Below are 14,915 nucleotides of genomic sequence, written 5' to 3' on the forward strand. Positions count from 1 at the left end.
TGCGGATGAGCAGCCAAGGCTTATCTAGGAGACATACAAAGCTCATGCAATACCACTGTAGTCACACAGCAGTTACATACACATGAAAGAATACACTCAGTGTTACAAAAATAAAGGTACTTTCTTATGGTAACACAACACCAGAATTACTATAGAGGCAATACTCCCTTAGGAGGTAAGTAATACACAAGAAATATACACTAGTTGTTAGAAATAGGCATAAGAATAGTTAGAAAACAGTGCAAATAGTGTGAAACACAATAGAGAATAGTGGACCTAGGGGGAGCACAAACCATATACTAAACAAATGGAATGTGAGAGTGTCACCCCCACCCAGGTAAGTGGAGTGTATAGAGGGTGGCTGGTGGTACCAGGAAAGCACAAAGGTAAGTACCACAACTCCCTCCAGCAACCAGGAAAGCAGGAGTAAATTACTAGAATTTCACCAGAACACCCACTTAGAAGAAAAGAAGAGAATTGCAAAACCAGAGATGACTGCAAGAAACCAACGGTGGATTCCTGAAGAGGAAAACCTGTAGAAAGAGGGGAAAAAGTCCAGAAGGCACAGCAGAGTCCAGTGGGGGTAGGAGCCCCTACCCACCAAGCTGAGGATAGCAGGAGTTGGTCGTCAGTGAGGAAGAAGAGTCAGCACTGCAGCCCTGGAGTTGGAGTCAAGTTCCTGGGGGATGCAGGTGATGTCCCTCGCAGGAAGTAGGATTGCAGTTGGGTTTGCGCATCCGGATTCCACCAAAAAGCCTTGGCTAAGGCAAAACTTGCAGTTGGTGGAAAGTTGTGTTGCTGGGGACCAGCAAGACCCAGAAGGACACAACCCAGGAGAGGGAGTCAGAGGGGGCCCTCAGCATCACAGAGATCCCACATGAGCACAGGCAGCCTCACAGAAGTCCCACAGGACGGGGACACAGAAGGGGCAAATGGAGCCCACGCAGCACTGCTAAAAGGAGTCTCACGCCGCAGGAGAGTCACTCATGGAGCTGTGCGTCGCAGGAAGGAGTGCTGAGGGCTGGATCTACCCAAACAGTGAAGACCCCTTGGAAGAGGTGCCAACACCCCTTGGCAGCTGCAAACGATGCAGCACATGGGGGTACTGTCCTGCGTGGGAAGACAAGGGCATACCTCCACCCAGATTGGACAGCTGGTAGAGAGGATCATCTGGACCACTTCCAACCACCACCCTTGTTGCAGGATCCATGCAGCTCAGCAGGAGAGGGGATCTACGCAGCCGGTCATCAGTGCTGTTGGTGCCTGCAGATGCAGGGGAGTGACTCCATTTCAAGGGAGATTCCTTCTTCTTTCCTGTGCAGACTGAAGACGGGCTGTCCTCAGAGGATGCACAATGGGGAAATGTTGCAGAAGCTGGAAGGAGCCTGAGAAGCAATGTTGCAGGCAAAGTTTTCATCTTTGTTGCAGATTGTCAGGTCCTGGAGAGTCCAGATGCAGTTTCTTTGGTCAGAAGTCGAAGTAAGGGATGCAGATGAATCCTGCTGGTATCTTGCAAGCCGAATCCGAGGAACCACCCAAAAGAGAGACCCTAAATAGCCCTGAAAGGGGGATTGGTCACCTAGCTGGGTGACCACCTATAAGGAGGGGGCTCTGACGTCACGTGCCTGACCTGGCCTCTCAGATACACCCAGAGTTCCCTGCCAACCTTGGATTCAAGATGGGAAATCCCACAGACCCTCTGGAGGAACTCTGGGCACCACTATTTGGGTGGTGATGGACAGGGGAGTGGCTACTCCCCTTTCCATTGTCCAGTTTCGTGCCAGAGCAGGGACTGGAGGTCCCTGAACACAGTGTAGACTGGTTTATGCACAGAGGGCACCATATGTGCCCTTCAAGGCAAACCAGTGGCTTGTAACACCTATTTCCAAAGGGAGAGGGTGTAACACCCCTCTCCCAAAGGAAATCCTTTGTTCTGCCTTTCTGGGCTTGAGCCGCTCAAGCAACAGAAGGGCAGAAACCTGTCTATGAGGTGGCAGTAGCTGGGGCTGCCTGGAAAAACTTAGAAGGCTGTGGAAGCAATGCTGGGGGTCCTCTAAGGAGCCCCCAGAGTGCCCCCAGAGTGCATGGAATCATACAACCAATATTTGCAAAAGTACTGGGGGCATGATTCTAACATGTTTGATACCAAACATGCCTAGGTTCAGAATTACCATTATGTAGCTGGACATAGGTAGTGACCTATGCCCAGTACACGCATAAAATGGTGTCCTTGCACTCACAAAGTCCAGGAAAGTGGGTCTGGAGTTTGTGGGGTTACCTCTGCTAGTGCAGGAATGCCCTCACACCCAGGTACATGCACCCTGCCCTCTGGTTTGAGAGGGCCTACCATAGGGGTGACTTATGATGACCTGGTGCAGTGACCTATAGTGAAAACGGGTGCATGGACCCAGTTCACACAGACTGCAATGGCAGGTCTGCAGAACCCTTTGCATGGGCTCCCTATGGTTGGCAGAATAACTGCTGCAGCCCATAGGGATCCCCTTGAACCCCAATGCCCTGGGTACCTAGGTACCATATCCTAGGGGCTTACATGGGGGCACCAGTATGCCAATTTTGGGATGAAATGTTACCAGTAACCAAATTAAAAGGAGAGAGCATAATCATTGGGATCCTGGTTAGCAAGATCCCCGTGAACACAGTCAAACACACTGACAAACAGGCCAAAAAGTGGGGGTAACCAAGCTAGAAAGAGGCTACCTTTCTACAGATATCCTTGAGGCAGGGTTACATTACATAATCACTCTGATAATTGCATTAATTTCTTACAATCACATTTTTGGTTGATAATATCAAAAGCAATTCTGTTTTACTATGAGATGCAGGAAAGGTACAAATGTACTTACTCAAATAAAATAGCTGTTAGGCCTACTAGAACTATGTAGGGTAGCAGGTGTATCAAGGTTGAAAACAATTCAAATTCATTAGAACATGGCATTTATTTTGTGTTATAAAGCATATGTAAGTGTGTGTTGTGATATCCAGTATTCAAAGAGGCATTGATGTTAAAGCGATAGGAATACAAAATCTTGTTTTCACCCTACCCAACTTGTAGCTATGCCAAGCAGGGTTGGGGAAAGTTTTCTCTAGAGCAGATTGTCTCTAAATGAGGCTATGGGCAATCCACGTTTTTAATCCATATGTGCCCCGAGCCCATTAAATGTAAGAGTGAATTAAGGAGTGTGCCCATTTATGAGTTTGTTTGCTGCATCCTCAGGCTATTTTTTACTTTTATTTCAATACTTTTTTTATTGCGGTTTTAGATAAGAGAAAGAGCCACAGCCGGTGACATAAGACAACAATGTAAAAAAAATATGAGACTATTCAGAAAAGCAACAACGGTCGATAAACTACCAGACGCTGGCAAATCCGCAGGCTAATTTAATGAATAAATGTGTGCATGAAATGGGCCAGGAAAGTGAATTGTGCCGTGGCTCTGCCTAATACACGGGATCAACCTCAGGGATGTATGTGAAGGGGGGGCCATCTTGCTTTTCCGACTGCCGTTTGCTTCATCTAGAGAAGCATGGCAGAGCTCCCTAAAACAGGTCGTCAGGTCGAATAGTGTGAAAACCTTTTATCTCATTTGGATAAATGAACCTCTGATACTGGTAGTTATGGAACTTATTAATTGTATTGCAGTCTGTCAGTGTCATATTTAATCGTGTGATCAACAAACGGTTATCAGGGGTATATCTTGAGATTTTGTCCACAGTGTTCACCGTGGGGGCACGCTCATAACGCCCTCCACAAACATGCTGTTTCACACATCAACACTCTCTCTGGCTGTCCTATTTGGAAAAGAAATTAGTTTTTCTCACGACATTTATTGGAATGTGACTGTCAGTGTTCACATCACGTGGGGGATGCCTTCTTAAATCCCCTACTAGTAGTATGCCTTCATTTTTACTATTGGTCGTTTCAAGTTATTAAAGTGGTGCTGTTTCAGGAGGTTCTCTTTGGCTATTTGGACGTGTGCACATGTTCATATACCCCTGAATGTTGTTGGTGACATGTTTCTCTCAACCTTCTGTTGATTCCGTTCACTGTTCTTTATCTCTGCATTGGTCTTTACCGCTGTAAATATTATTACCTATTATGCCTTAACGTTAGCCAAGATGCCAATAGGTGAACATACTTTAGCAGTCCTTATTTTGTAAAAAAAAACGTGCCAGTGCCTAAAGTTCTCCTCTGAAACAAGCAGCTGCTGCAGTTAAGTGTGCGAGCACAGAATACTGAGGCAGAGTAACCCTGAAGCCATCATTTCGGGCCTTTTTAATCCATTTATAGCCACTCCCTGCCCCTTCAGCTCACTCTTGCAGCTTTCTGTTTTCTCCCATTGTGACCTATTTTCGTTTTTCTCTTCCTCCGTCTTTCCCATATGTGTCTTTTTTCTCGCAGGCAGAAGAATAAGCGCCAGTCCTCAAAAATAAGTGCTGGTGCCCCGCACCGGAAACCACCGGCTCAAATTAAGCACTGTAGTTTAGATTTGTATCTGGACAGCGCAGTCCAGGCGCTGCAAGATCTTGATTGAAGCACACTCAAGGGCACTTCCCCACTTCTACCAGACTAGTAACTTCCCTAGCCCACATACGAGCTCTTGCATCACACACACTTATAGCCCGTAACTACTGTAACACTTTGAGGAGGAGCGATAAATTGCACTTAAAAAAGAGAACCTTTATATGAGGACAAGGTCGTGGTAGCAGTGACGTGCTGAGTGAGCAGGCGGAGCGGCTTTCGTGTGTTAGGCTACGCAACCCCAGTGGGAAGAAGGCTCCACAGTGGAAGGTCTATGTTCGGGACAGGGGAGGGGCTGCCAGTCAGAGACAACGAGTACCCAGCGGTTTAGGGGTGAAACAAGAATGAAAAAACTAACTCGAGAACATTTTCTGTCTGGAGGGACAAACAACGTTAAAAAAAAAAACAGTACAAAACACAAAAACACTTACACCAATATGTTATTAACAAAAGAAAAAGGCTGAACAATAGTCTGAATTAATAGCAAATAACTTGTTAACTAAGTAAATAAACATACAAAGAACGATTTCAGTGCTCTGGTATGTCGAAGAGGTTAGTGCAGAGATGGGCTTTATGGGATGCAAAGGGCAAAAATAAAACAAAAGCCGCTAGCGATACCTAAAGCATCTTGACATTGGTGCGGCTCAAACATGACAAGCAGCACAGAACCCGGTGAAAGCTGTGAGCATCTGGATCTCATACCTTTAGGAAATATTACGTTATTGCCGTCTTTTCCTCGAGGGTCCCGCTTCAGGCGCAGGTGCCTTACAGTGGCGGAGCCTTAAATATTTAATGGTCCTCAAACTGCCTCACCGGAAGGAGAGAACAACTTTGAACAGCTCGCGCTTTCGGGTAAAAGCGGCCTGTTGGCATAGGTAAGGGCAGGGGCGTAGGAGACTACGTTTCTGAAGGGGGGCGGTTGAGGTGGGAACGACAGCGACAGCCTTGGGGACTTCTCAATTGACATTATACAAATCGCCGATTGCGAAATACGGGCTCCGATAAATGTACACAGTCATATAGTTTGGACGTGAAATAGGGAGAAAAGAAGGCATGTTGTCAGTTTGAAAGTATGTTTTATTGTTATTTACATTTACAAACTATTTAGACCAAATGTGAAAAAACATGTTGATTAACCTTGCATCTTCATGCACCAAGTAAATAAAGGTAGGAGGGAGAAAAGGAAGAACATACATTTTGTGCCCTGCACCGCACCGTAGTAGAGATATCAATCAATCAATCAATAATATTTTTAAAGCGTGCTACTCACCCGTGAGGGTCTCAAGGCGCTAGGGGGAGGGGGTTACTGCTGCTCGAAGAGCCAGATTTTGAGCTGCCTCCGGAATGCGAGGTGGTCCTGGGTGGTCCTGAGGTTGGCGGGGAGGGAATTCCATGTCTTGGCCGCCAGGTAGGAGAAGGATTTCCCACCTGCCGTGGTGCGGCGGATGCGAGGGACGGCGGCGAGTGCGAGGCTAGCGGAGCGAAGTTGACGGGTGGGCGTGTAGAAACTGAGGCGACAGATGAGGTATTCAGGTCCCTTGTTGTGAAGGGCTTTGTGTGCGTGGGTGAGGAGCCTGAAGCTGATCCTTTTGTTGACGGGTAGCCAGTGCAGGTGTCTCAGGTGGGCGGAGATGTGGCTGTGGCGGGGTATGTCGAGGATGAGGCGTGCAGAGGCGTTTTGCATTCGCTGAAGACGTTTCTGGAGTTTTGCGGTGGTTCCTGCGTATAGGGTGTTTCTGTAGTCCAAGCAGCTTGTGACGAGGGCGTGGGTCACAGTTTTTCTGGTGTCGGCAGGGATCCAGCGGAAGATCTTTCGGAGCATGCGGCGAGTGAGGAAGCAGGAAGACGAGACGGCGTTGACTTGTTTGGTCATAGTGAGAAGCGGGTCCAGGATGAATCCAAGGTTACGTGCGTGGTCTGAGGGGGTTGGTGCGGTGCCCAGGGCCGTGGGCCACCAAGAATTGTCCCAGGCTGACGGGGTGTTTCCGAGGATGAGGACTTCCGTTTTGTCTGAGTTCAGTTTCAGGCGGCTGAGTTTCATCCATTCTGCGACGTCTTTCATTCCATCCTGCAGGTTGGTCTTGGCGATGGTAGGGTCCTTGGTGAGGAAAGTATCAGCTGGGTGTCGTCGGCGTAGGAGATGATGTTGATGTTGTGTTTGCGTGCGATGTCGGCGAGGGGGCTCATGTAGACATTGAAGAGAGTCGGGCTGAGCGAGGAGCCCTGTGGGACGCCGCAGATGATCTCGGTGGGGTCCGAGCGGAACGGCGGGAGGTAGACTCTTTGGGAGTGGTTAGAGAGGAAAGAGGTGATCTAGTCCAGGGCCTGTCCTTGGATACCGGTGGAGTGGAGGCGGGATATTAGGGTTCGGTGGCAGACAGTGTCGAAGGCAGCCGAGAGGTCGAGGAGGATGAGGGCAGCTGTTTCTCCGTTGTCCAGCAGAGTTCTGATGTCATCGGTGACAGCGATGAGGGCGGTTTCCGTGCTGTGGTTGGCTCGGAATCCGGACTGGGAGGGGTCGAGTAGGTTGTTGTCTTCAAGGAATTTGGTCAGTTGCTTGTTGACGGTCTTCTCTATGACTTTGGCAGGGAAGGGGAGGAGCGAGATGGGGCGGAAGTTCTTCAGGTCGCTGGGGTCCGCCGTAGGTTTCTTCAGGAGAGCGTTGACTTCCGCGTGTTTCCAGCTCTCGGGGATGGTGGCAGATGCAAACGAGCTGTTGATGATGGTCTGGAGATGGGGGGCGATGATGTCGTCGGCTTTGTTGAAGATGAAGTGGGGGCAGGGGTCCGAGGGGGCACCAGAGTGGATGGTGTTCATGGTGGTTTTGGTCTCTTCCGTGCTGATGTGTGTCCAGGCTTTGAGGGTGATGGCTGGGTCTGTGGGTTCTATTGTGGTTGGCTGGGTCTGAGGACCGAAGCTGTCGTGTAGGTCGGTGATCTTTTGATGGAAGAAGGTAGCGAGGGAGTTGCAGAGATCTTGTGAGGGCGTGATGGAGTTGGAGTTGGCGTTAGGATTGGAGAGCTCTTTGACGATGTTGAAGAGTTCTTTGCTGTTGTGAGTGTTCTTGTCCAGTCTGTCTTTGAAGGATGTTCTTTTGGTGGCGGGGATCAGCTGATGGTGTTCGCGGGTGGCGTTTTTTAGGGCAGACATGTTTTCTAGGTGTGGTCTTTGCGCCAGGTTTTCTGGAGGGTACGGCAGATTTTTTGGGATTCCTTGAGGGCGTCTCTGAACCATTGAGGTTTCCTGGCGTTGGTCTGTCTTGGGAGGCGTCTGAGGGGTGCGAGGTTGTCAAAAGCGATCAGGTACAATAATTGTAAACTGTGCTCTGAAACCATAGTTTTAATAACACTTCTGCTCCTCTGTGCAATCTTGGGCAGGTCAGCTCCACATCAGTCAAAACTGGGAGCATTTACACTGAAGAAGCTCTTGGTGTTACAGACTATTTAATACATGGGATTCTGTGATCCCTGTAGAAACAGCAGTCATTAATTTCTATCTAATCGGCTACTTCTGATGCATCAAGTTACCGATTATAAAGAAAAGACATCAGAACTCAACTATTGTAAGGTTCTTACAGTCCAGTTTTGACTTGCCTTCTGCCAGAACCAGCAGCCAAGGTGAAAGGCAGGTCAGGACATGGAACATAATTAAAGCAGCTGTTTAAAGCAACAAATGGAACATTGTTTTTCTTTCTTCTGCTCTATTTTAATAACTTAAAATGACAGAAGCTAAGCACTAAGGCAGAGATTCCCAACCTTTTGACACCTGAGGACCTCCACTGAATCATTACTGGAAGCCAGGGAACCCCTAAACAATTTATATAATTTAAAAGTATACAAGAATGGGAAGATTGGCTCTGCTTCTCAGGTGACTAACTTTTCAATGTTTGGTCTTATTTAGGAAAGCTGAATCCTCAGGTCAGATTCTACATTTCCCAAGCGATTTCAGGTTTTATTTTTTAGGTACGTAAGATCTGAAAAGGCTTTTCACATAAATATGTGGTGGGGAAAGGAAGTAAACGATAAGGGCCCTTGTATCTCTACATAGCCTCTCTCTCACTTATAATTAATTTGTTTAATAGCACCTCTCATACCATTGTAAGGTGTTGGAGCACTTTACAGTGGACTACAAAGTGTAGGATTCACATGTCATCCACATTGGTAGGCATTTTCTAAGAGTGCCTGGTGTGGAAAAGCCCAAACTCGGGATTCAGAACATAACACAATAAGAATATATTTCTACACAAACAAACCTTTATTAGCAGCATAAGAAAAATGAAAGACTGGGAAAAAAACATAACTTTCTAATTTGTGCCAAGCAGTTTGCATGCAGCTCTTTGATGGCAGTTCATAGCTCATTGTGCTAGATTAAGATTGTAATTTATGACCTGCACAGTAAGAAAAGAATCTCTATGACAAAAGTAGTAACCCACTGTGCTAGGCACATAAAATGCTGTTCTTTGCATGATACACATTCTTTGCAGCAGGCATATTAACCATCTGCGCTACCTTAGATGAGTCAAAACTGCCACTAGACAAAACCCCTACCTCTCTCCTACAGATACATTAATCACCAGAGTTATCTTGATGCTTTTATTTTTGCCCGAAAACCTCTGGTGACTGCTAAGAAACGGGGGCTACGAGGCAGGGGGATGAGAAATCAAAAAAAGAACACTTATTCTGTCTATGGCTGCTGTCTCTCCTCTGTCCTCTTCTATTCCTGAGTCCTGGCAGCATGGAAGCACACAGGTTCCCAGACTCCCCCAAGCCAATCAAAACAATGCTGTCACCAGCATGACAGCAGCATCATGTTTGGTCAGAGCAGCCTAGTTTAGCACTCAGACAGGGAGTGGGAGCCTGTTCATGTTCTCCACCTGGCTATGCAATACAGCCGGGTGGAGAAATACTAAGTGCGCATGTCTGTTTGGCCGACCCAAGATGGCTGGCTAAACCGACAAGCGCACTTATGTTGCACATTCCACTCCTCCTCCATGTGACACAGCCCAGCCCACCCCACCCTAACTTGGCTCTGCACTGAAAAATAAAATGATAATAACACCATGTTATTATCATCTTATTTTTCCTCTTATGTATTGCTCAGAGCAGTAGGGCAACTCTCCTCACCCTTAGCAGGGGAGCCGCTGCTGGATGTACAAGGAACTTTGCAGTGCTTTTAAAACTGCTGCACAAAGGAAGGAATAAATATAAAAACACATGTGTTTCTAGATGCCCCAGCTGGAGAAGTGCCTTTCTGCTGGCCCAGGTCTGCGGATTCCCTGGGAATGTGTCACAGACCCTTGGGGAGCCTCAGACCACAGGTTGGGAACTGCTGCACTAAGGTTTTAAGGACGTATTTATACTTTTTTTAGCGCCGCATTTGCGCCGCTTTCTGACGCAAAACGGCGCAAACCTACAAAATACAATGGCATTTTGCAAGTTTGTGCCGTTTTTGCGTCAAAAAATTACGCAAATGCGGCGCAAAAAAAGTATAAATACGGGCCTAAGTGACTTGTTGGTAAGTTGATGGTGTGACCATGTATTATATGGGCTATTGTACCCCTTGGCATAGATGATAAGGATACTGCAAGTCATCTTGGAGTTCCATACTTTATAAACAAGCATTAGCAAAACCAATCGATCTCACCTATACAGAGCTATTGGCTTTGCAATTGTGTTTTAGCCATGTTGTAAACTAGCATGGCTATAAGTTAATGGCATAAAGGAGAATGACATGTCATAAAGTGTTGGCGATTGGCGTGGCATAGTGTCAAGGAGTGAGCAGAGTGTCATAGAGTGGAGTAGTGTCAGAGTGGAGTAGAGTGGAAAGACATAGAGAAGAGTGGAGTGGCATAGAGTGGAGTAAAGTAATGTGGAGTGCCATAAAGAGAGTTGAATAGGGTGTTGTTGAGCAAAGTACATTGTGGTATAGTGCAGTGGCATGGAGTGTCAGAGTGGAGTGGAGTAGAGTATCGTAGATTGAAGTGGAATAGAATGTCATGGTTTGGCATAGACTGGAGTAGTATGCCATAGAATAGAGTGGACTAAAGTGGCATGGAGTGGTGCAGCGGCAATCATGTAGAGAGTCACAGATTGGAGAAAAAGTGTTGTATAGTGGTACAAAGTGGAGTAAAGTTTAGTGGATAGAGTGTCGGAGCAGAGTATTATGGAGTGTGATGTCATAGAGTGAAGTGTCATAGAGTGGTCTAGAGTGAAGTAGTGCAGAGTACAGTGGTGCAGAGTAGATTGGCATAAAGTGCATTGGTTTTTAGTAAAGTAGTGTATTGTGCATTGGTTTAGAGTGCACTGTTTTAGAGTAGAGTGCAATACTTTAGTGGTGAAGAGTAGAGCCGCAGAGTGGAATGGTACAGCATAGATTACAGTGGCACAGAGTATAGTGGTGCAGAGTGCTGTGTCGTAGGGTGATGTGGTGCATGGTAGAGTGGAATGCTGCAAGATAGAGTGGCATAGAGTGCGGTGATGCAGCAGAGAGAGGTGTAGAGTGTAGTGGCATAGTGTGCATTGGTGAAGAGTGCAGTAGAGTGGCACAGAGTTGAGGGGTGGTGAGTAGAGTGCAGTGGTGCAGAGTACAGTGGTGTAGAGTTCACTTGCAAAGTGTGCACTGTTGCAGAATAGAGTGTCATAAAGGGCAGTTGTGTAGAGTAGAGTGGCATAGAGTGCATTGGCATAGAGTGCAGTTGCATAGAGTGGCATAGAGTACAGTGGTGCAGAGTAGAATAGAGTGGCGTAATATGCAGTGTTCCAGTGCAAAGCGGGTCATAGAGTGCAGTGATGTATAGAACAGTGGTGTTGTGTGCAGCGATGCAGAGTAGAACAAAGTGACGTAGAGTAGAGTGCTGCAGTAAAGTACAGTGGTGTATAGTAGAGTGGTGTGGCCTAGAGTGGGGTAGAGTGCATTGGCATAGAGTAGAGTGGTACAGAGTAGAGTAGAGAAGTGCAGAATGGAGTGGTGCAGAGTAGATTGCAGTGTCATGGAGTGATCCAGAGCAGAGTGGAGTGACATAAAATGGAGTATGCATAGTGTGGTAGCACAGTGCATTACAGGCAACACATCTTCAATTGAAATTACCATTACATTTACAAAGACATACAGTTTTACAGACAAAAGCATACAGCACACAAATGTTAATGTGTGGAAATGTCATTTCCTGTGTATTGAATTGTTTCGATCATCTTACAGTATTTGTTTCCACTACGCTTATATTCTTAGGTATCTGCACATTTCATTCACAAACATTTGAAGTTTGTTGTGTGGTAGATAAAAATAGCATCCTAAAGCTTTCCTCCACCACACCCCCAGTAGCTAGAAGGATTGTTATATTAGTTCTCTCACTTTAAAGACAGAGACAAAAAGATAAACGCCAAGCTACATGGGAAGACAGTGCCTGTAATTTGACCTTGGTCTTTGAAAGCACAGCAAGTGAGACGAGATAAGAACAATATTTAAAGGCTTGTTTACAGACATCGAACACTGGTGAAAGGATACAGTATACAAGAGATGCTCTACTGGAGGGACAAACTCAAGCTGGACAGCCTAAATCAAATGCAGCTAGCAAATAGAAACCAAGCAAATGTAAATTGCCAAGCCAAACGTAAGCAATGTGTGAAATACATTCCCAGGGAAGCTTTCCAAATGTCCTCAAAATGACTTTAGCACACCAGACAGCTTTGATCTAATGAACTCAGTCTTCAGCCTAGTTCCTATATATTTTTATGGAACTCCGCAGTGACTGCAACAGTCAAACTGTATCTTGCTATTTAGGGCCTTTTACACATGCTCTTATGGGCCAGGACTGCTGTATTGTCCTGTAACATTATGAAATGTGTGCAGATTTATGCAAATGCATTGATAAAAACACTGTATTTCTGATGCCTGGGCTAGCTATCACCAGGGCCACTGGAATTATGCAATTCTATGCAGCAACGTTTTTCGCCTAGTTATGGATTTGCCGCATTTCCCACAAAATCTAACATCTGCTGCATAATCTGCAGATGTGAACAAAAATGGTTCAAAAGTTACTAAAAGTGCAGCAATACGCGTTGGTGCACAGTGGAAGGCCCCTTTGCAAGCACTGACTGCTAACCTTTCTTTTGCTTGTTGCTATATTTAGGCCTTAAGCTGGTACTAATGAGGTGAAACCTAAGCCCAGAGAGTCTTAACCTCTTAGCTGCTGGGCCTTCCCCTCCCCCCAGTGCTGAGCCCTTTTTTGGCTATTTCGGGTAGTTCGCACTTAGGCCTTCATAACTTTTTGTTCACATAAGCTATCCATGCCAAATTTGCGTCCTTTTTTCCCAACATCCTAGGGATTCTAAAGGTACCCAGAGATTGTGATTTCCCGTGGAGGAGACCAAGAAATTAGCCAAAATAGAGTAAAAAGTTCATTTTTTTCAAAAACATTGGAAAAAAGGGCTGCCGAAGAAGGCTTGTGGTTTTTTCCCTGAAAATGGCATCAACAAAGGGTTTGCTGTGCTAAAATCACCATCTTCCTAGCTTTGAGCAAAAGGCAGACTTGAATCAGAAAACCACATTTTTCAACACAATTTTGGCATTTTTCTGAGACATACCCCATTTTTATTATTTTTTGTGATTTCAGCCTCCTTCCAGTTAGTGGCAGAAATGGGTGTGAAACCAATGCTGGATCCCGGAAAGCTAAATATTTTTGAAAAATAAACAAAATTCTGAATTCAGCAAGGGTTTATTTGTATAGATCCTACAAGGTCTCCCTACAGAAAATAACAGCTGAAGTTGTTCTGTGTCTCCTACACAAAAAAATAAATAAATAAAAATCCTCCGGTGCATTGCATCGAAGGATTTTTTAACCCCTCCCTGGTGTCACCACTGGTCGTGACCCGCACCAGGGGGGTAGTGCGGGCGTCAGCCAGTGGCCGACGCCCGCACTTAATGGGTTAACAAGTGTAAAAATGACAAAATAATGAAATACTATCACATTATGTCGCATAATTTACCTTTTCTGCCTGCATAACTTAGTCAACCCTGCCACATAATTTGACCCTCCTGTGCTGCATAATTCTAGTGGCCGTATCACCAATGTATCCTCATGTATTCTTTATTTGCCATTTTTTCTTTTTCTACTCATAAAAATTGAAAATTAATTAAAAAAATTATAATACAAGTCAAACGAGAATGTCAAATACAGAAAGGATAATATACTTCAATATGCTTAAGTATGTGACAATAACAACAACATAACTAATAACGCTAGGCAAACTGCCTAAAATGAAACGCGGCTTCTCCCTTTTAGCAACGCTGTAATCCAACCCTTTATTACTTAGATAAAAAATATTTCGCCTGATTCACAAAGGCAAACTTAGACGTTTGGTCTATTTTAGACCAAAACGTCTAATTTTAAAATTTTTGTGAATTTATAAAGGGCATTTACATGTAGTATCTTTACGTCTGCACTTGAGGCGGATCTCCGTTATATGTAAATCTTAAAAAGAGATACCCTTGCAGTAGCTACATTGTATAGTGTGAAAAGATACAATCCCACCTTCCCTGTTTGACTAAATGGTGTGATCCTAGGCAACTACAAATACTCAGGGCACAAGTCCTAAAAAAACGAATTGGGGGGACTAACCAAGTTAAGCAGTATGCAAGTGACATCACAACACATGACATCATGGTGTGTGACATTGCACTTGGCATCACAACCCATGACCTCAAAGAAGGTGGCATCAGATCTTGACATCTCAAGACATATGTTTAGCATGTATATCATGAGTACACTTGAGTGCTTTACTATAATAACAAATGAGATTTTGCTCCGGGGTTGTGCCAAAAAAGTTAGGCAACCTTGACACAAAATATGGGCCTCAATTTATAACTTTATTTTTTAGAGGCTCTGCCACAAAGAAATTGGCATAAGGGAGAAGTGAGGTAGTAAATCAGTGCTGCTTAATTGGTGCAAAGTCTGCAAAGTCTGCATTTTAAAATATCTTGTGGGGGTTAAGGCATCTGCTGAATAGATCTTTGTGTGCCCAGTATGTCTCAGTGAATAATAATATGTAGGATGTAAAACGCTTGGACTCCCTGCATTGGATTAAGTAGGGCTATTAAAAAAATAAAAAAAATAATGGTATTTAAATTGTTATTTATGTAAATACTGGGGCTAACCAACACATCTGACATTCTTAAAGTGCATACCTATCTCTTATATGCAGGGTCTGAACAAAGTCAAAACCATGTCTCTCTTATACCTGGGAAGTAATAGCAAGCTGTGTGCCTTTAATTCCTTAATAGCAGTTGGGTGTGAGGCTCCAAACGGCTTCCAGCTAGAATAATCAAACAAAAGGAGGCCTGATGGCCCCTTATTTCAACCTTTGTCCTGTGCCAGCAGA

The sequence above is a fragment of the Pleurodeles waltl genome, chromosome 2_2 (genome assembly GCF_031143425.1).
Source record: "Pleurodeles waltl isolate 20211129_DDA chromosome 2_2, aPleWal1.hap1.20221129, whole genome shotgun sequence".
Taxonomy (NCBI): Eukaryota; Metazoa; Chordata; class Amphibia; order Caudata; family Salamandridae; genus Pleurodeles; species Pleurodeles waltl.